This window comes from Acanthochromis polyacanthus, chromosome 13 (genome assembly GCF_021347895.1).
Source record: "Acanthochromis polyacanthus isolate Apoly-LR-REF ecotype Palm Island chromosome 13, KAUST_Apoly_ChrSc, whole genome shotgun sequence".
In the NCBI taxonomy this organism is placed as follows: Eukaryota; Metazoa; Chordata; class Actinopteri; family Pomacentridae; genus Acanthochromis; species Acanthochromis polyacanthus.
In genome coordinates, this window is record NC_067125.1 from 20,048,377 (window position 1) to 20,069,200 (window position 20,824).

A 20,824-nucleotide genomic window follows, 5' to 3' on the forward strand; every position below is an offset into this window, starting at 1 on the left:
CACAAAATCATCTTCGAAGGCACATACAGTGCCAAATGCTATCATGTATACACATAAATACATACATCATGAAATGCCACATGGCAAACCTGAGATGTAGCATCTCAGGTTTGCCATGTGGCATCTCAGGTTTGCCATGTGGCATCTCAGTTTTGCCATGTGGCATCTCAGGTTTGCCATGTGGCATCTCAGGTTTGCCATGTGGCAACTCAGGTTTGCCATGTGGCAACTCAGGTTTGCCATATGGCATCTCGGGTTTGCCAGGTGGCATGTATGTATGTATGTACATGATAGCATTTGGCACTGTATGAGCTTTCAAAGATGATTGTGTGACTGGCTGATATCTGTTGATTGACCATGCATTGAAAAGTAAAATAATGACTTTATGAACCTTAAAAATGCATGCGACTGAAACACTTAATATATAATACCATTCGTGTTGTCCTTTATAAAATATAAGTGCAAGTGTACGTCTTGCGGTTACACACACATACAGTATACAGTATGGCCAGTTACGGCTGGGCTGGCTACGGTGGCTAACATGATTAGCTTAGCCACCGTAGTCACTTAACATGGCACGGGACTTGACTGCACTCATCAGTTTACAGGCGTCTGTGTGATGAACATATCAAACAATAAACCTCCATTGCACTGCAGATGAATCAAAAGCAAATTGCACGATGGCATTTGTAAATACAGTAAACTACGTTTCAGTCATGTTGTCAATAAAGGAAAAAACACGTTGCGACGGCACAGTGCCGTAAAGTGAAATGCCGGGTAGGCAAGGCAACTGGCATTTACATGCTGCTCTCTCTAGTGGTCACACATTTTTGCCATATACCAGTCCTGGGTCTGCCAGAAGCCACTTCTGAATGGCATATGGCAAAACCGAACTGCCATATGCCATTGCCACCTAGTGGCCGGCCAAAAGCCATTTTGGGATCTCGGCGCTGCTGGTTATCTCTGGATACTTATATCCGCTGTTTTATATTATATTATGTCTTTGTGTATGTGGACTACACAAATGTTCACTGCAAGCAAAAATAGTGTTTTGCTGGTTTACAACATGTTCCAAAGACTGATGGTGATCATACTTTTTGTAATGTATGATGTATGGATGTATCATATATATCCATTTAGTGGTTATGCACAAAATATAAATAACTCGGAAAATGTATCTTTTGTTGTCCCAATTTAATCAGTAAGTTACATCATAACAAGAATCAAAAGAACAGTTACAATATTAATATTGTAACTTTAAATTAGCGTAAGTATTACAATTTTTAGTATGTACAGTTAAAATACGTTTTAAACCAAAAATACAATCGTTGAATGTTATTAAAGTAAAAGTATTATTAAAGTTAAAGTGTTTTATTTATAGTTAATTTACAATAATCCTAATATAAAAAACGGTTAATATTTTTTTGATTTACAGTATAATGACAGTACTGTTACATAAAATGCAGTAAGGTACATTGTATAGTTACTGTACTTAATTTTACAGTTACAACAATATTACTTTAATATAAATAACAGTACATACAATTAACTGTGTTATATTTCAAAGTTACAAAAATATTACTATAATAAAAAAATACAGTAAATTTTATTTACTGTGTTCAGTTTTACATCTACAACACTATTTTTTTTACAGTAACTTACTTGTCAATTGTTGCCTGTTAATCACTGTAATTTTTTTTACAATAATTTACTTGTTAATTGTTGCTAGTTAATCACTGTAAATTTTTTTTTTTTTTACAATAACTTACTTGTCAATTGCTGCCAGTTAATTACTGTGGATTTCACAGTTGGTTCGTTACAGTGTGTTCTTTGGCCTCATTTGTTATAATAAATGAAAGTGATGATTTTTGAAAGTGTTGTTCTTTTTTTATTTTGTTTTGATTGGAATTTGCTTTGTGTTATAATTTATTGTCTTGGTGTGACTTTTTTTTTGTACTGTGTCAAATATAAGCAGGGTCATCTGGAAACATTTAACATTCATGAGGTTTCACAGGGAACTTACCGTATTTTCACGACCAAAAGGCGCACTGTACCAAAAGGCGCAGTCTCAGTTATGTGTGCCATTACTGTATTTAAAACACACATAAGGCGCACCTGATTATATGGCGAGGGTTTTATATACAATCCACGCCCACACTTCCCCCTTTAACGTTCTCATGGTGTCCTCTACTACGTCGGCCTTACAACAACAACACACACACAAGCATACAAGTGTGCGTATTTAAAAATAGAGCCGGAGCAAAACTGAGTTTGGTTGTGCTTTATTTAAGTATTGATTACAAAGTACTAACATTTTTTTAATCATCAATAGGCGCGGGCATGGTAAAACACAGATAAAACAAGCACACAAGTGTGCGTATTTAAAAATAGAGCGGGAGCAAAACTGAGTTTGGTATTCACTTTTTTTTTTTTTACCAGTAATCGTCATCAATCAAACCCATGGAAGTCCTCATCCTCTGTTTCTGAATTGAACAGCTGCGCTAAACCTCCATCAAACATGCCAGGTTCACTTTCTTCACTGTCAGAGTCACTTTCCGTGCCGTGCGGCGCCTCGGAAATGATGCCGGCTTTTGCGAAAGCTCGAACAACAGTGCCAGCAGACACGTTAGCCCAAGCATTTACAATCCATTCGCAAATTGTGGCGCAACTCGCCCGGCGCTGCCTTCCACTCTTAGTGAAACTGTGGTCTCCATCGGTCATCCATCGCTCCCACGCCGCTCGCAGCCTTACTTTGAACAGCCGGTTCACACCGATGTCCAGCGGTTGGAGTTCCTTTGTCAGGCCTCCCGGAATGACAGCAAGCTCAGAGTTCATTTGCTTCACTTGTTTTTTCACATCGGCTGTGAGATGGGCACGCATAGAGTCACAGATCAACAGCGATGGTGATGCGTGGAAAAAACCACCTGGTCTACGTCCGCCTTACAACAACAACAACACACACAGGACGCACTGCACCATAGGGCGCGCCGCACAATTTGAAGAAAATCTAAGACTTTTATGTGCGCCTTATAGTCGTGAAAATACGGTAAAAGCTATTTTTGTTGAACCACTACATAAAGAAATGGGTCCCAATGCATAAAGATCCTGATTACATAAACTACAGACTTGAATTAAAAAAAAAAAACACAAACTGTGTTTAGTAAAATTAGTTTTTATTTAATCTAGCAGCACAGGAACCTCTGTACTTAAAAATTCTGGAACAAATCCAATCACTTACAGTTGAACAAAACAGCCACAAGGAGGAGATCAAGCTCACATTACATGAATTTTCAAAATAACACAATATGTCACAAGAAACAAATGTAACAATTAAAAATATTAATGGAAAACACATGCGTGAACAGTTTACAGGTACCTTAAACTGGCATTTGAAGCACCACCACACAGAGATGCTGGAAGAAATGAAGTTCTTAGTCCAATGAAAATGACAATGTCTGTCACCTGAGATCTGGAAATGCTCGCAACATCTGGAAAACATGCTCACTCGTGACCACAATCAAAAACCAAAGCCTGTGCGTGTCTGCCCTTGGTCATGCCTCTGTTCAGACGGGTTCTAATGATCAAATGACACTTCCCCAGCGATCACGCTTGCAGTCAACAATGTGTAACACTCACTCTGCAATAGTCTGTCGTCACTCTGGAATAGTTCATGATTGGCCATCAAGATTTCAACCTGAACAAGACACCTGCCAATCAAAATCAGTCACAATCAGACACAAGCAGTCAGTCAGTCACTTTCACATTACTGGACCTCCTCACTGTCAGTCAAACACCCCTGAACCAATCACCAGCAGTCTCTCTCACCTGGAATCCACCCCATTCCTTTGTTTGAAGCATTATCAGCTTCATTCAGTCACACACAGCAGGTATTTGAACAGGATCTCCTCACACATCTGTGGAAATCATTCACTTTTTACAAGCCTGGACACTTGGAACTCATACCATTAAGGAGGAAGTGAGTTAAACTTTTGCTAAGCATGTTAAAAGCCTTTTAGTATCATGCTAATGCTCATATTAATGCTAACAGGCCTTCACCCCTGGAAACATGCTCTGGGATTTCTAGATGTCACCCACCTGAACCCATACTGTACTGAATGTTGGTTAGGCTTCAATGGAGAATTTGATTTGATGGCGAGCTACCCTGGAACGAACTGGAAACAGTTGGCTAAGATTCACCCCTTCACCCACTCCACTGTTGGCAGGCCTCACAGCCTCATCCCTTCCCCACTGGTGTAGTAGGACTTGATTACTTTAGATGGATTGATTCACCTTGGTTGGATTTGTTTTGTCTCGTTTATGGACTTGTTTCGAATGAACTATTTTGATTAACACCGCTGGCAACAGTGGTGGAACCACGCTCACCTGTATTTATTGCCAAACTGAACCTAGCACTTTTGCTTTTGATTGTCAAACGTGAAGCTACTGAATTATAGTTGAATGTTTAATTTATTGTCAATCTGATTTTCTGTTATTGTTTTGGTTTATTATTTTGGTCATTGTTTTGACTTGGTGTATTCAAGTATTTTTTGTTGATTAATTTTTAAAAAATACATTACCGGTAATCTAATTTGTGTTCATTAATTTTCACACAGCTCCCAGAGCCGAACCTTTTCATAGCCTAGCCCTTAGCCACCATTACAAGTGCTACAAATGCAGGCTGGAATAACTGAGTCTCCATTGTCCTCACCTACTGACTCTCAGATTCATGGGAAATTTTCCTCTTAAGTGCCTTACTTTTGGCAGAATGGAGGACAGCTTCATTGGAACGTCTGGCATTCCTTGCCCTCAACAATCCTTGTCAAATCTGGTTTATAATCAGTTGTTGCCACTCAAAGCAATTCCTTCACATGTATCTGTCAGAATAGATGCATGTTAAGATTTTACATTTCAGAGTAGAGAAAACAGACTCACCGACATATGTTGATCCAAACATTGGGCCTCATTCATGAACGCGTTCGTAGAAAAGCATTCGAAAGAACGGCTTTAAGAACTCCCAAGAGAAAAGTACATTGGATTCACGAAGCGTTCTTGACAAGCCAAATCTGTTCTTAGGAGGGAAATGCGCCGGATTCAAGAACAGTCTCTACGAACACCCTCCCCTCTCATTAACATGACATTTACATTGTATTGACTTGTAAATATAAAAGGTACACCCTCTAAACTTCCTTATAAGGCAGCAACAAGAGAGTGTTTGAGACATGTGAGCACTGGAGTGCAGGTGAAACTCCGCCCACCAGAGTGATGGTCATTTCTGCAGATGACAGAGCTTCAAACAGCCAATAAAGTCTGACCTGAGACAGCTAAACTTTTATACTCAGAAAGGGTGTCTGTCGTAATAAAACACCCTCTGCCTCTGCTGCAGTGACAGGTAAAACTGCCCAGGCCATGTCCGCCTTGTCTCCCCGGTCAGCGCGTGCGTGCACACCGGGGCGTGTGCACGTGGCGGCGGTCATCGCGCGTGCACATCATAGTGGTCATTGCGCTTGTACCTCCCACAGACCTCCAAACACGTTAATGTGACCAAGTGCAGCTTCAGATCTAAAATCTGATTTTGAGTTTAACTGGCACTGAACTATAAAACCATTGATCACTAAAATTCACTTGAATAAATCTAGTTTTAAATTAAATAATTTGTGGTAATATTTGAATCATTTTAAGAAAGAAATTCAAATTTTTGGATCACTTTTGACTGTAACAAAATTCTAAAAGAACCGATTTTTTGTGTGTAAGAGTCCTCCTGGGTGTTCTTAGAATTTGTTCTTACTTTTAAGAACAGGTCAGTTAAGAACACGTTCGTGAATGCCAAAAATCTTCTTAAGAAGGCTCTAAGAACAGATTTGTTCTTAAGAACGCTTCATGAATGAGGCCCATTGACAGTATCTTAAGCACAGACCGTTTGACATTACTACTTTTCCACTGGCAGACTTTTCCAGAAATGTCCCCTGCTCTCAAAGCAGGTTTCAGTTGGTCCTCTTCACGAAGATCGATCATCTCAAACTCAGCCACAGCCTCATCTGTGACCAGTGGGGGTTTCAGTGGGAGACAGCCTATCTCTGCATTAAACGGGTCGACCAGGAATGTAACCTGTGGCCTTTTCAGTTGAAGATCATGGAACCAGAATCCGTGTATGGTTCGCTCATTAGTTTTTCCGTTTCAAAATAAAATGAGAAAAAACAAAAAATCATTGTTTTAGTTCTAAAAAACAAATATATATATATATATATATATATATATATATATATATACACAGTGCCTTGCGAAGGTATTCGGCCCCCTTGAACTTTTCAACCTTTCGCCACATTTCAGGCTTCAAACATAAAAATATAAAATTTTAATTTTTTTGTCAAGAATCATCAACAATTGGGACACAAAAAACAAAACAGGACAAAACAAAACAAGACAAAAAAAAAAGCTAAACAAAGCCAAAAGACAAAACAAGCAACTAAGCAAATTACTGCGCATCAAGGTACAGTGCAGTGAGACTAGTGCAAAAAAATATTTATATTAATTATAAGGAGGGGGGGGGGTTAGAAAAGCCAGGGTGTAATGACCTTATCTTTGAATAACTGTCCATCGATGTAAAGTTTATCTACTGAAATGACTGCTCTCTTACCCTCTTGGATCATTTGTTTCCGGATGGGAAAGAGCTGTTTATGACGGTTATTATTGTCTGGTGGATATTGATCATTGAGTCCATAGTCCGTTCCTTTAAGCTGATAACATTTTTTTCTGGAATGATCCAGAAAGTGTTGTACCAGTTCTTTGTGTTTATAGTGTTCGAATTTGACAATGATGGGTCGGGGTCAGGTGGAGTCAGTGTGCTTGTGGCCCAAACGGTGAACGCGGTGAAAAGTGATGTATTTAATGGTGTGCGTGGGAAGTTTGAGCTGGTTGATCATGAAGTCCGTGACTGCTGTCTCGGGTTGGTCTGAGGGTGGTTCAGGAATGCCGGTGAAGATCAGATTATCCCTCATGCTGCGTGACTGTAAATCCAGGATAGTTTCTTTCATGGTTTTATTTTCAGAGATGACAGAAGCGAGCTGAGTGGTGACGGAGGAGAGTTGGACGGACATGGTTGACACGGAGTGGTGAAGTGATTTGTTCTCTTCAGTGAGTGTGTCAATTTGTTGTTGGCTATATTCCAGGCTATGGTGGAGGTGTTGGAACTCTTTGTGGAGTACTTCAATAAGTGCGACTCTGGCATCCAGTCCGGTGAGTTTATTGTCTATGGAAATTAACATGTCATGTACCTCGTTATTGCTGCTGCAACAGGTTGGTTGTGACGATGTTGTCGGTGAAGTGGAGGATAAATCCATGTTACGCAAGCGCCTTTTGGTTTTCCCCATGGTGCAGAGTCTATTGTAGTAGGCGCCGATGTAATCTTCAAGATGATCCAGGTTTATTTTGTAATCCGGTTGGGGTGGTGCATGTGGTAAGCAGAAAGTGGAGAATTTACGGCAGAAAAGTGACGGTGAAAGTTTTAAGAGAGAAAAGTTTGTTGTGGTCGTCTAGCAGCGAGCTGCCATTTTGGATCACGCACAGTCTCGTGAGCCTCTTCACTCACGTGCCTGAGCGCCTGTCGACTCAAAAGGGGACAACTTTATGGAAGGGGGGATACGTCCCCTGTCCCCCCCCCCCGGGATCGCCGCCTATGCACATGCATACGAACAAGATCAGACATTTCAGTACTACTGAAGGCAGCCAGGCAATAAAGCAGTCAGCCAGCCAATCTATGTTCAGCAGGAACAGCTGCTAATTGACTGTGGTTTGTTTGGTCTAGCGAGAGAAGATGACACTTCTGACGGTGTAGAAGAATCCTCAGAGCATTTTCTGTCTTGAGAGTGAGAAGAAGACACAAGACACACACACTGAGTGAAGACACTTTAAATGTGGGTGTTAGTAAGTTGTTGCGAGCATTTGTGCAAGACAACACCTGTGTGTGTATGTGTATATATATATATATATATATATATATATATATGTAGCGCTTTCTATGCATCACTAGCTTAAGATACAGCGCCCCGGGTTCTTTAGCTTAAACCTAATGGTTAATTTGTTCCTGGAATACTCCTTAAAGTAATATGCCTGATGGTTTAGCCTACTGTTAGTGTGCTTTTCTATTCAACACCATGAAATTCAGATACTAAAGCATAGCAGTGTGTTAACCTCTTACCCATGAAAACCCTCTGACATTAACTAAGAATCAATCCCAGGAAAGTATGAATTTTAGGGTATTTATTGACAACGCCAATATTTCATAGGCTTGTTAGAGAACATGAAATAAGAATTAAATAATAAAATGAACTTAAATTCAACACCTTTGAGTGTATTAAGGAACCTTGTTTTCCAAAAAGAAATGGAGGAACCTCCCTTTAAAGTCTGAAAAAATCAACACACTTAAGTACAAGCGCTTAATACCCTTTAACTTCTTAACCCTTTCTGAGGGTAAAATTAGGGTCCTGTAACCCTTTCACTGTCCTTACAAATCTGAACAGAAATAACAATATCAACTAGACGAGTCAGTCCAAGCACATTCCAATCTCAAACACAGCAAACATCTTCTATTAGCAAAACGTGTGGGCCCACAAAAAATAACAAACGCCGGCAATAAATGTAACCCCAAAACCCTCGTTGCAGGCCTGAATGACGCTTGAGTGCGATGCAATGAAGGTTCGTTGGCGGCACTGAGATTAATGCCGTTCTCACTGACCAGTATCAAAATGGCGATTCACTGTCTCCTTACTGTGACTGTCGATGATGCAGAACGAAGAAACGATGTCCGTCCCTCGGCTCAGCGACTGGCGGCGACTTCTCCCCTCGACTCCGCGGCAGTGTCCACCTCTCAGCTCGGCGATTAGCAACGATGTCCGTCCCTCGGCTCAGCGGCTGGCGGCGACTTCTCCCCTCGGCTCCGCGGCAGTCCGTAGCTATGTTCGGCTGTTAGCGACGATGTCCGTCCCTCGTCTCAGCGGCTGGCGTAGCTATGTTCGGCTGTGACGGCCGATAAAGCCCGTACATCGGCAGGACTCAGCGGCGGCCGCCAGAAAATCCACACCTCACCTGGACAGCGACGCAATAAAGTCCCAAACAGCGGCAATGAAGGAAAACAACAGGTATCCCTCTCAGGTGTACAGCTAATGGCGAATTACCAAGGTAATACAAGATGAAAAAAAACTTTTCATGCTGCAGAGAGCGGAGAGCATGCCACACCATCTCTCCATTACTCCCTTCTCCCTCTCACTCCCCAATCATAATTAAGGAAAACACAGGTCTCCCTAATACTGACCAATTTGAAGCAGGCAAATGACAGATGACGCCCTAAAACCAACATGATAGTGTGTCATACCTCGTGTTGAGGAATGTGTGTTTCAAACTAACTATAGACTGTCTTAAAGTGATAGACTCCAAGATCTACTGTATATTAACTGTGGGATTTATCCCGGGGTTACATATATATATATATATATATATATATATATATATATATATGTATATATATATACACACACACACACAGTGCCTTGCGAAAGTATTCGGCCCCCTTGAACTTTTCAACCTTTCGCCACATTTCAGACTTCAAACATAAAGATATAAAATTGTAATTTTTTGTCAAGAATCAACAACAATTGGGACACAATCATGAAGTGGAATGAAATTTATTGGATATTTTATACTTTTTTAACAAATAAAAAACTGAAAAGTGGGGTGTGTAATATTACTTTCAGTGCAGCAAACTCACTCCAGAAGTTCAGTGAGGATCTCTGAATGATCCAATGTTGTCCTAAATGACTGATGATGATAAATAGAATCCACCTGTGTGTAATCAAGTCTCCGTAGAAATGCACCTGCTCTGTGATAGTCTCAGGGTTCTATTTAAAGTGCAGAGAGCATCATGAAGACCAAGGAACACACCAGGCAGGTCCGAGATACTGTTGTGGAGAAGTTTAAAGCCGGATTTGGATACAAAAAGATTTCCCAAGCTTTAAACATCTCAAGGAGCACTGTGCAAGCAATCATATTGAAATGGAAGGAGTATCAGACCACTGCAAATCTACCAAGACCCGGCCGTCCCTCTAAACTTTCACCTCGAACAAGGAGAAGACTGATCAGAGATGCAGCCAAGAGGCCCATGATCACTCTGGATGAACTGCAGAGATCTACAGCTGAGGTGGGAGAGTCTGTCCATAGGACAACAATCAGTCGTACACTGCACAAATCTGGTCTTTATGGAAGAGTGGCAAGAAGAAAGCCATTTCTCAAAGATATCCATAAAAAGTCTTGTTTAAAGTTTGCCACAAGCCACCTGGGAGACACATCAAACATGTGGAAGAAGGTGCTCTGGTCAGATGAAACCAAAATCGAACTGTTTGGCCACAATGCAAAACGATATGTTTGGTGTAAAAGCAACACAGCTCATCACCCTGAACACACCATCCCCACTGTCAAACATGGTGGTGGCAGCCTCATGGTTTGGGCCTGCTTTTCTTCAGCAGGGAGAGGGAAGATGGTTAAAATTGATGGGAAGATGAATGGAGCCAAATACAGGACCATTCTGGAAGAAAACCTGTTGGAGTCTGCAAAAGACCTGAGACTGGGACGGAGATTTATCTTCCAACAGGACAATGATCCAAAACATAAAGCCAAATCTACAATGGAATGGTTCACAAATAAACGTATCCAGGTGTTAGAATGGCCAAGTCAATGTCCAGACCTAAATCCAATCGAGAATCTGGGCAGAGCTGAAGACTGCTGTTCACAAACGCTCTCCATCCAACCTCACTGAGCTCGAGCTGTTTTGCAAGGAAGAATGGGCAAGAATTTCAGTCTCTCGATGTGCAAAACTGATAGAGACATACCCCAAGCGACTTGCAGCTGTAATTGCAGCAAAAGGTGGCGCTACAAAGTATTAATGCAAGGGGGACGAATAATATTGCACGCCCCACTTTTCAGGTTTTTATGTGTTAAAAAAGTTTAAAATATCCAATAAATTTTGTTCCACTTCACGATTGTGTCCCACTTGTTGTTGATTCTTGACAAAAAATTAAAATTTTATATCTTTGTTTGAAGCCTGAAATGTGGCGAAAGGTTGAAAAGTTCAAGGGGGCCGAATACTTTCACAAGGCACTGTATATATTCAGACCTGTGGCCCTCACTTCTCATCTGATGAAGACAATGGAGAGGATCATCCTCAGGAATCTATGCCCCCTGGTGAGCCCTAATCTGGACCCACTGCAATTCGCTTACCAACCGAACATTGGAGTGGATGACACAGTTGTCTACCTGCGGCACAGATCGCTGACTCACCTGGAGGACACCAGCAGCACTGTGAGGGTCATGTTCTTTGATTCTCCAGTGCTTTCAACACAATCCAGCCCTCTCTGCTCAGGGTGAAGCTTGAGGGAGCGGGAGTAGACTGTCACCTGGCTGCCTAGATCATTGACTACCTCACCAACAGACCACAGTACATGAGGCTTCAGGACTGTGTGTCTGATGTAGTAGTCAGCAGCATGGGGGCTCCACAGGGGACAGTGCTCTTTCCCTTTCTCTTCATCCTGTACACTTAGGACTTCCACTACAACTCTGGGAGCTGTCACCTCCAGAAATTCTCTAGTAATACAACCATTGTTGGGTATATGTGTAATGGGGACGAGCTGGAGTACAGGACAGTCATCTCTGACATTGTCGACTGGTGTGAGCGAAACCATCAGCTCAACGCCAACCAGCTCAACGCCAGTAAGACGAAAGAGATGACCATCGACTTCCGCAGGAGGAGGGCACCTCAGACGTCACCGGTGAACACCCAGGGTATGGACATTGAGATGGTGGACTCATACAAATACCTGGGTGTTCACCTCAACAACAAACTGGACTGGTCACACAACACAGAGGTCCTGTACAAGAAGGGCCAGAGTCGTCTCCACCTGCTGAGGAGACTGAGGTCCGTTGGAGTGTGCAGGACTCTGCTCCAGACATTCTATGACTCTGGTAGCGTCTGCTGTTTTCTATGCACTGGTCTGCTGGGGAGCAGGGAGCTCTGAAAGGGACGGAAAGAGACTGAACAGACTGGTCAGGAGAGCCAGTTCTGTGCTGGACTGTTCCCTGGACTCCATAGAGGAGGTGGGTGAGAGGAGGATGTTGGCAAAGCTCACATCCATCAGGGACAATCCCTCTCACCCACTGCATGACACTGTGGAGTCTCAAAGTAGCTTTTTCAGCAGTAGACTGAGACACCTAACCTGCAAGAAGGAGCGCTATCGCAAGTCATTCATTCCATCCACTATAAGACTTTATAACATCAGCATCACTGGCTGATGTTAACATAAAACTGGACTCTATCACATCATCCTTTACCACATAATCTGCACAGTTCTTGCGCTATTTTACTTTTACTTTACTTCACATCATTACATAAGCCACATTTTCCATCATACACTCCTGAACATATGGTGATTGTTATTATGTTTATCACTATATTGTTGTCTATTATTGCTCATTGTTGCTCTACTGTATGATGTATGCTGCTGTAACATGGGAAATTTCCCCGGACATGGGGAGTAATAAAGGATTATCTTATCTTATTTTATCTTATATGTATATATATGTGTGTGTGTGTGTGTGTGTGTGTGTGTGTGTGTGTGTGTATATATATATATACACACGTGTGTGTGTATATAAATTTTTGCCATTGTAGAGACTGTGGTGGACAGAAAGTTTTTCTGGAATGGCACAAATCCATTTATATAAAATTTTATTGTGACTCCTGATGATTTTGTAAATAGCTGTGCAGAAGCGCCTAAAAATTTCCTGCATTTTCGTGCAAATAGTGGTATATAACTTTGTTTACTGCTAGATTTACACATTATTTTATGACATAAACAATTTATTTTTGCATTCTGAGTTCTGAAAAGGGTTGGTTACACATGTTTATGGTGTCTACAGTAAAAAAAAAAAATCTAACTTTTTTCTACTCTGACTTTGCATTTTTTGCAATTTTATGGTCAAGTGTGTTCATAGATTATATCAAAATGTATAAATAATTATAGAATCACACAGGTGAGGTTGTGCTGAAAAAAAGACACCAAGCAAAGCAAGATCAACACTTTTAAAGGTGAAATACAAAGGTAAAATCAGAATTAGTCAAAAACGGACCTTAGTCAAATTGCCCAGAGACTTTGATTAAAATGAAGTTGATCAGTCTGATATCAGCAAGTCAAGAATTCTGATTCAATTGACCTTAGATCTCATACAAAGAAATGTACAAGACCGTGAATTGATCTAAATGAAAAACATTTATTAACTATTCCACTAAGACAATACAGGTGAGCTGTATACAGTGAAAGTGTGTGTGTGTGTGTGTGTGTGTGTGTGTGTGTGTGTGTGTGTGTGTGTGTGTGTGTGTGTGTGTGTGTGTGTGTGTGTGTGTGTGTGTGTGTGTGTGTGTGTGTGTGTGTGTGTGTGTGTAGGTGAAATAGGCTAAAGGAATGGGATTATGGTGAAAGGAGGGTAGATAACGAACGATCAAACAAAATGAATCTATGATCTGGAAGAGTGAGTAAATTTAACTATTGTCAAGTTATTACAACATCAACCCAATCAGGAGCAGATAGAAGAGATTGGCTTTGCCTTCTTTGTGCAGCATTGCTCAAATCGGAGTCTCTGTTGGTTGGAAACTGGTGGGAGGCTGGAAACTTTCTCATGACAGATCTGGGCTGTCTGTCCTGAAGGATTGTGTGTGAGTTCTGCTGCTGGAGCTCTTACAGCGCAGGTCGGAAGTCTGCAAGCAGACGTCTGATGTTGGCATGCAGGTGATGAGTGCCAACATGTATCCCAACTAGACTGTTCCAGGAGGCTTTACCTTTAATTAATTCTTCAATGTTGGATCTGATCTCTCTCTAGTAACAGGCTTTAAAGGTTGGTGTAATCAAACCTTTGCTTTAAATGCCTACTCTTTATCCAGATGTTTTAGCTAACTACAGACCTATATCCACCCTCCCATTTCTCTCTAAAATTCTGGAGAGAATGGTTGCAAATCAATCATGTGAACATTTACAAAGGAATGGCTTGTTTGAAGAGTTTTAATCAATCTTCAGAGTGCATCATAGCACAGAAACAACTCTGGTCAAAGTAACTAATGACCTTTTCATAACGTCAGATAATGAGTCTCTATACTTGTTTTGTTGTACCTTACTGCAGCATTTGACACTATCGATCACAAACTTTTATTACAGCAACTAGAACATGTTACTGGCATTAAAGGGACAGCACTGGACTGGTTTAAATCCTACTTATCAGACAGGTTCCAGTTTGTGCACGTCAACAGTGACTCTTCTGAGCATACTAAAGACTGGGTTATACTTTCCGCACGAACGAGCCATGCAGAAATGTGACGCTTGGAAATCCACTCGAGAGAACGTGTGTGCATTTATATTCCGTGTGGCGTCTACTCCCAAACTGCAAGGGGCAGTGCACTAAACTAGAGCAGAAGAAAGTTTACCATTGTTTACACGATTTCCAAAATAGCAACATGTGCATGTCTACTTCTTGAAGAAGAGGAACATTATTGTGCTTATTTGCTGTCGAGACTGAAAAGAAAGCGAAGGTGGTCGACTCGTCCTTTAAATAGGAGGAGGCAAGATGAGGGCGAGTACAATGTACTTGTGAAGCCGATGTGTGGGATGGACGAAGAGGTACATTTTAAATACTTTCGGATGTCCTCAACCATATTCGATGACTTGCTGCATCATATTCGACCATACATCAGACATTCAGGTATGCACAGTTGCCCTATAACGCCACAGGAGAGACCTGCTGTAACCTTTCGTGTCCTGGCCTCTGGAAATAACCAGTAAAGTGTGGCACAGAGCTATATGATGGTACCAACTACGGTTTCACTCATTGTTACGGAGGTCTGCTAGACAATTTGGACGGCATTGTGCAGCGAGTTTCTTGCACCGCCAAACACTGCAAGGTGGACTTCCGTCCATATCAAAGGAATTCTGGCATGTATGGAATTTCCCTAATTGTTGTTTGGGTTGCATTGATGGAAAACATGTCATCATAAAAGCACCACCGAGGGCAGGGAGCAACTACTTCAATTACAAAGGGACACATTGCCTTGTCCTGATGGCAGTATGCGATGCGACCTATAAATTCACCATGGTGGACATAGGAGCATATGTAAAGGAGAACGATGGCAACATTTTTCAGGAGTGCAGTTTTGGGAGGAATATGCTTCAAGGGAAATTGGATCTACTACCCCCTGCCAACCTTCCTGGTACCACAGGGACTGTGCCACACGTCTTCTTGGGCGATGCTGCATTCCCTCTGCACCAGAACCTGATGTGGCCATTTCCAGGTATGATAAATATATTTAAGGGGGGAGGAGGTGGGCATTTTCATATGTTTTGTTAAAAAAAACCTAAACTCGTTTCATTGCATTAACAGGAAAAAGCCTTGATGATGCCCAGTGGATCTACAACTACTGCCACTCACGTGCCAGGAGGGTTGTAGAGAACAGCTTTGGCATCCTGGCAGCACAATGGCGTATCCTGGGACAACCAATGGAATTCCACCCATAGAAAACAGTGAAGGTTGTGAAGGCCTGTGTTGCACTGCACAATTATTTAAGCAGCACAGATGCTGCCAACACCCCAGCTACATCCCACTCAGGTTCACGGATTCCTCAACACCGTGAGTGGAGAGTGGAGGGGAGCGGTAACTTCTCAGCAAAGCTCAAGCAACTTGTGCTACAATCACAGTGTGAAATGACTTTGTCATTCTTCTTGACACCACAGGGACTTGTACCCTGGCAGGAGAATGTGCTTACAAAAGGCCTGCTTAACAAAGCTGAAGACAATACAGGACAGCTTTGAGTTTGAAATATAACAGTTTTCATTGCATGCAAAAAACTTAAACAAATAACATTTTGTGGTTATTCAAAACCTGCGCACACAAAGATAATAAAGACAATAAAAAAGTGCAAAACTGCTTGTAGTGCAATTATTTTGTAACAATGTTAAAAAAAAAGTACAAAACTTACAAACCTGTGCAAAACTGCTTGTAGTGCAATGTAAAAAGTTAAAAAAGAGTCAAACTGACAAACACAAAACAGCAGCAAGAAAATAAGTTACAATGCTTTAGTGTCTTTATCTTTGACCAAGTGTTTTGGTTTGTGTAAAGATTTTTTTTTTTTAAATAAGCAGAAATTCCCTTAAAATACATGACACACTACAGTGCATTAGGGTGAAGAGCCTCATGCATTACTTTGAACAATTTGAACTTGATGTCATCACTTTGTTTCACCCTGGATTTTCTCTAACATGTCCACCATAGCAGAGACAAACCTCATGTTTTCTGTTTCCTTGAGGTTTGCCTTCTGTTGATCAAGATTGATAAGCCTTTGTAAAACTGAGTCTTTAGGCCTCCTCCTCTTCTGCTGAGGCCTTGACCACATGGTTCTTTAGGCCCTCCGTTGTTCTAAGCAGAGAGGCAGAATTGATATAAGCATTACATAAAAAACACACCATCTGAGCCCATCCACTGCATCGTCTGGGCCAAGTATCTCTTCAATCAGCTGTGGATGTGGCTGCTTTCAATAAGATCTAAATCATAGAGGCAGAGAATCATTGACTGGAGGATGCAGATCAAGAGGTGTCTCCTGATACAGCAGATCCAGAGGCTGCATGGAATCCAGAAGACACGGCAGCTCGAGCAACAGCCCCAGAAAAGGACGGAGACATCAAGCGAGTCTCCACCAAGGAATGGGCTTGATCCACCGGATTCAACCCGGTCAAGCTCGTCAACAAGCTTTTCAAAGATGACATTATGTCATCTGATGGTGAAATTCCATTTCTAAAACAATGTTTGACAAGTACGTCTGTATTAATATTTCCTGACAATGGCAAACCATTCGTACAAACAGTTGATGGCAGAAATGGGCATATCTGTTATTCTTTAGGAACATTGAAGTAAACATAGCTCTCTCATATACTATTCTTCACAATTAGATCCAGTAGTGAGAGGAATGCCTGTTTGTTTACTGTGTATGATCAACCGTGCAACAAAGCAAAGTAGATGCTCATCCTCCTCTCCTGTAGCTCTGGAATGTAACAGCTTTGCAGTCACAGATGGAGACAGTCTTTGATCAGCAGAGTAAAAGGACACCAAGGCACCATACTAGATTTGGAACCTTCAACAAAGACACAATCCTGATCAGTCAGGTTCATCTGAAATTTGCAAAAGCAGGAAGGCATGAGAAGGATTTAAATGATTCCACAAAACACACCTTCAGACAAGAGCAATCCAACAATATGTATTGGGGCCACAGTTGAACTCACCTCTTCAGTCACTTAAAGAATTAAAGCTGCAAGCAGCATTTGGACGGGTCCTCACATCCTTGCTGGTCAGTGAATCCAAGCATGTCCACCAGGTGGCACTGCGACCAAGAGTATATGTCGTCCTCTGGATGTGATGAGGGCCAGATTCTCATCACATTTGTAAAGTGTAAGGCAAAAATTCAGCACTTGCTGTCCATCCAGCAGGTGGCGCTATCACTGTGACTGTATATTGGTCTATGGAATCAATCAAGGCCAGACTCTGATTAAACATGTGAAGTTTCAGGCAGATTGGAGCTTGTACAGTCTAGTTATCGAGCATTTCCTGTCAAACCACTAGGTGGCGCTGCATTTCAGGGAGAAGCATTGGCCTATGGATGAGATCAGATATGGACTGTGATCACATTTGTAACGTTTGAAGCAGACTGGAACTTGTATAGATTAGTTATCCAGCATTTCCTGACCATTCAACAGGTGGCGCTATCAGTGTGACTGCATATTGATGTATAGATGTCTTCAAAGCTGGATTCTGATCATGCATGTGAAATCTGAGTCAGATTGGCGCATGCAGAGGATAGTTACACAGCAGTTATGTTTCATGGCAAAGCATCAAAATTCTGGAGGCTGCCATGGCCACGCCCTCTGACTGAAAATGAAAATTTTGATAATTTTTTGATCACAAATACTTGTTGTACATACTGATAAAGTTTGAGGTCTTTTGGAGTTACCCCCTATGAGGAGTTTGCTTTCAAAAATGACAAAAATCCCCAAAATTCTCAGAATTAATCCAAGATGGCGGACTTCCTCTTGGGTTTAGGGTATTACTCCAAGAGGCTTTTTTGTGCCTCCTGATGTGCTCTATATGCCTCACAAATTTTGTGGATGTAGGTTAAACACACTTTGGGGTTGTTTGTTAAAAATGCTGTAGGGGGTGCTATAGCACATGCGGCGAGATGCATGCAGTGTCCTTCCATTCACCAATGGTGATGTGTGTGGTAATTTTGGTTATCGTTGGAGCATTCCTAACCTGTCAAAAAGTGCTTTGTCTGTCACAGTGACAATTCGTTGTCACGGCAACAGCATTGCATGAAACATCAAAGCCTTCACAGTGTGGGATTGTCAAGAGATGAAGATTCGGCTGACCCATTTCAAGCATGATATCACAAAATTTGGAGCCACAGTACCTGAAAATATAATGCCTTAAACTTGCTGTTACCAACAGGTGGCACTATTAGTTTTTCAGGATTCATGAGTCTGGATGTGTTCAGACTGGACCTGGTGTCCTGCATGTGACATTTGGTCAAGATAGGATCATGTGCAGCTGAGATACGACGAGTTCAATTTTCATGGCAAAACATCAAAATTCGCCGTGCCACCACAGACATACGTTGGCCGACAGGTGCAAACGTGCTGCAAATGGCAAAAGCGCTGCAAACACAGGAATGATCCAAAACCAAAAACTCACAAACATATAAAACACATGCAAGAAAAATATGCTGCAACAGAAACATGCTGCAATCAGAAACGACGCAGAAGCAGACTTGCAAAATCACAAAACAAATGCAAATGAAAAATGCTGCAAATACATAAAAGCACACACAAAACCCCGCAAGAGAACAACCGCAAGAGAAAAACGCTGCAAATTCAATCCACAACGGAAGTGCACCAGGTCAATCCGTGTATGGTTCGCTCATTTGTTTTTCCGTTTCAAAATAAAATCTAAAAAACAAATAATCGGTTTCTTTTTTTGTTTTTTCGTTTAAAAATGAAATTCGAGAAACTAAAAGCAGAGAAAGCAACAAAAAAAAAAGCTTTGTTTTTACAAATTTTAAGGTTTAAACAAACAAACAAAAAAAAGTCTTTTCCCATTTGGAAGCTACTGGCAAAACCATAAGTCAAAGTGAGAATTCATGGCGACTTGACTTCACTTCCCTGTCTCAAACTCTGCACCACTTACTGTGAAAACAAGACGTGTTTGTCTTGTTTAGATCGAGTAGATGCGCCACTCCGAGAACTCATGATCTCAGTGTAAACAAAATTGCTTTAATGGTCCAAGTTAAGTATTTTTAAGTATTAAAATGTCAAGAACTCTGGTGGCAGCCGTTCTAGTTTAACTGACAGTCAGGTTAATTGGTGATAGTTTCCGTGTCCAGATGTTCGTTGCAGGTTTGTCCCGACCAGACCTGGTTGTGTGTCAAATAAAGACACTAGACAAAGAAAACTTCCCCGAAAAACATCGGCATCATTACCTAATAAAGTCTATATCTATGTAAACATCACCTATAGACGGTTAAAAGAAATATCTCTAATTTTATTTTGTACGGAGCCCCCTAGGGGACATCCTTCGTGTTTTATTCCTCCGTGTTCTACTTTCTCTCCTTCGTGTTTGTGTTTTATTCCTCTGTGTTCTATTTTCTCTCCTTCGTGTTAGTGTTTTTTTCCTCTGCATTCTATTTTCTCTCCTTCGTGTTAGTGTTTTTTTCGGTAACGCTTCCTTTTACGGTACTGTAATTACCATGTACTTACATGGTAATTGCCAGGTAAGTCCCATGTAATAAGGTGTAGTTACTGTAAAATTACCATGTAATTACAGGGTAACTATATTTCCAATTACCTAGTACTTTTAGAGTAATTACCAAGCCAATTCCAGGCACATACCAAGTAACTACCTGGTAATAAGTATTAATTACTGGGTAATTATAATGTATTTATATAGTAACTATTTTGTTAATTGCCAAGTACTTACTAAGTAATTGCTAAGTAAATTCTTAAGAAGTACCTGGTAACAGCCAGGTAATAATAAGTAATTACTGAGCAATTACAAAGTATTTATGTGGTAACTATGTGATTAATTACTAGGTACTCACTAAGTAATTACAAAATATTTTCCTAATAACTACATGGAAACTATAACGTATTTTTAAGTACTCATCAGCCACTTAACAAATAGGTACCTAGCAAGTATCGGATAACATACCCAGCAATAACTGCAAAATGACCATGTTAACTACCATATAATTATCAGGTTATAACTGTATTTATTTCATAACTACACAGTAACTACCCTTTAATTGTACCTGACAACTACCAAGGTAGGCTATGTATTGTATTGGTAAATACACAGTAAGTACTGTGAAATTTACACAGAAATTATTATGACACTACCAGTTACTTTCCTATTGGCTACCAGGTTTCTATTAGATAATTACCATGTAATCACTAGGAAATGAAGACCATTTACTATGTATTACTAGGTACTACTAGGTATGTACGCCATGTATTTCCCTAGTAGTCAACTGGTTTTTACTACTTACCCGGTAACTTCTTAGCATTTACCCAGTAACTACAATATTTACTTGCTAATTACGGTTGAACTGTACTGCAAAAGGAAGTGAGGCCTGTTTCCACGCTATTACCTGGTAATTACTTATTCGTTACTCAGGGACTGCAAATATACCTACCTTGAAATT

General features: G+C 40.9%; 1 long non-coding RNA gene across 2 annotated transcripts in view; it reads left to right on the plus strand.

Annotated features, from left to right (window-relative positions):
• LOC127536905 (uncharacterized) overlaps positions 1 to 20,824 on the plus strand; it is a 211,239-nt gene that overhangs the window by 140,731 nt on the left and 49,684 nt on the right. The window lies entirely within an intron of this gene.